The sequence below is a fragment of the Vanellus vanellus genome (assembly GCF_965231255.1).
Source record: "Vanellus vanellus genome assembly, chromosome: 1".
Lineage (NCBI taxonomy): Eukaryota > Metazoa > Chordata > Aves > Charadriiformes > Charadriidae > Vanellus > Vanellus vanellus.
In genome coordinates, this window is record NC_138905.1 from 87,213,555 (window position 1) to 87,216,067 (window position 2,513).

At 52.0% G+C, this 2,513-nt stretch overlaps 1 gene segment (V, D, J or C); it reads left to right on the top strand.

Moving 5' to 3' along the window:
- The first annotated feature begins 494 nt into the window (after positions 1 to 494).
- Positions 495 to 1,165, top strand: LOC309672589 (T cell receptor beta variable 6-4-like). The segment is given in 2 exons: positions 495 to 537; positions 852 to 1,165.
- Positions 1,166 to 2,513: the final 1,348 nt, after the last annotated feature.

Here is a 2,513-nt window from a genome sequence, read left to right on the forward strand (position 1 = left end):
GCTCACATTGCTGAACAGAGAAAAAGCACCCTCACACAGCCAGGGGGAAAAAAAAATTCAAGAGCCAGCTGCGTCTGGGGGAGGGAGGGAAAATTCATGGGAAAATGCAAAAGACCAATGTGTGCCCTTCATACCTCATTCCTTCTGCTCTCAAGGACTTCTGAAAGAGAAGGGGAACTCTCAGCATTTCTCTGCCTTGCGCACACTCAGAGTCCCCTGCAACCTCTGCATAGTTCTGTCCATGCAAACCCCTTCTCCCCTCCCCACGCACCACCCTCCCTCCCCCCATCTCCCTTCTCGGTGGGGTTTATGGTTTCCTGTGACTGTGTGCGTCATTCCCCAGTGTTCCCAGCCAGCCAATCCTTTCTCACATTTCATGTCCTGCCCAACCCCAGTATGTCTAACAGGTCTCATCCTCACTCAGTGCTTCCTCCTCACATGTCTCTGGGCAGCTACAAAAGGCAGGTCCCTGAGAGGACAGGAGCTTTTCCCCCATGGGTCCCTGCTGGTTCTTTGTGGCCATGCTGGCCCCTGTGGGTAAGTGAACTCAACTCACCCCTGAGCACCTACATCGATTCCACTGATGCTGTCCCAGCTGCGTACCCACTTGCTGGCAGTGCTCCCTCCCCCAAAGCTTCCTGTGCTGAGAATGGGCAATGAATGACGTGCGCAGGAATTCCTGAATCTCCTGCATGGGCTCTCTATTTTTTCTTGCCTGTCCGACAGAGATTGGAAACTCACCTGCAGATCTGAAGAGCCTTCCCATCAACATTCCTCTACCAACCCACAGTGCCTAGCTAACATTTTTCCATTTTTCACTCCTCTTCAACGCTCTTCCTTTTCTCTTCCAGCGTTGGCCCTGGAGCAGTCCCCAGACACAGTGATACGACAAGGCCAGTCCATGGATCTGAGCTGTTCCAAGAAGAAATTCACCAGTACAGTTATTTACTGGTACAAGCTGCCTTTGGGGAAGGACTCCAGGCTCATCCTAGTGGCTTCTGCAACTGCAGGTGGTAAAGCAGATGTGGAGGAAGGTTTCCGAAGCCATTTCAAGGGCAGCGAGATAAAAGGAGACGGGATGACCCTCTCGATAGAGCATGCCTTTCTCAATGATTCCGGCACGTATTACTGTGCTGAGAGTGATACACAGTGGCTTGGCTGCTGAGGGGGCTGAGCACAAACCTGCTCCTCACAAAAGGGACCTGTTTTACTTCTCCTCAGTGCTGCACAAGGCAGGATGATCCCTTCCCACTCATTACATTCTCTGTTTCCTAGCCTTCTCTTCATCCTCTTCTCAGACTCTGAGATTATTTGTCCTGCTTTCTCTCCTTGCTACGCCACTCCTGCTTGCCTGCCTCTTCTTTTAACTCTCATTTACATTATATTCACTTCCATCAACCTTCTTCCCCTCTTTGACTCCCTTTCTCTTCCCACCTTCTTCTTTCTGTCGCTCTTCAATCTGCACTCCGCTGGCCTCCTCTCATTTAACGCCAGGCAACCCTGCTCATCATTCTCACTATCAAACAGAGAGGGTGCTTGCAGGAGTAGTTCTCGGTGCACCTTTAGATACAAGTGAGGCCAGGCACGTGGTGAGATAGCCGGTACCAAGCGGTAGCTGCCCACATGCTCCTCTTTTACAACGACTGGTCTGAGGTTATTGTGTGGCCCAGGAGTAAGTTTCCTGGTAGGTTAGAGTGTTATCTCTGTCCTAACACACAACAGCGTGTGTCACAGACCAGCATGGGACACTCCAGTGTGCCTGTGTGTCTAGGAGATTCGAGGGTCTCCTGGGATTGTTCACATTGCAGTTCCCCAGAGTACAGATGCATCACACGTATCCTAGGGCTAAGCACACTGCCGTGCATGCAGGGGTCTGAGTTGCAGAGTGTGGGCAGGACCATGCCACTGAGCAGTTCTATATGTGCACAGGTTCCATGGCCTGAACACTCTGAGGTGTGCAATGTAGCCCAGGTCTTGATGGTATCCAAGGATGAAGCATGGTTCTGTAGGTGAGGAGCCCCAAGCCACAAGGGGCTCTGTTCAATAACCCACCATACCTTTGGCTCTGCTAGCCAGAATGGAGCTGTCAGGGCCAGGAGCGGGATCATTCCCCGACCCTGCTTCACACTGGGGAGGCTATAGCTGTGGATTGGAATGAGCTTGCATCTCCAGGAGAAGGGAGATGTCCATCAGGAGTCTTGGAGATGGTGTGCACTGGAACAGAAGGCAGGTGAGGAGAGGTTGAGCGTTCTGGGTTTGTCTGGCCAGAAGGCGAGAAGGTAGGGGTGCATTAGGTGCAGCCTCTCATTCCCTGGCGGGAGCTGAGGACGGGTTAGGGCCAGACTCTTCTTGGAGGTGCCCAGGAAGGGACAGAAAGGTGATGGGCACAAGCTGAGATGGGGAAATTCTGCTGAGGCAGAGGGACAACTCCTTTGCCAGAGGAGTTTGTTATAGACCTCCTAATCAGGATGTAGAAGCTTATGAAATATTCTATAAGCAGATGGCAGAGGTCT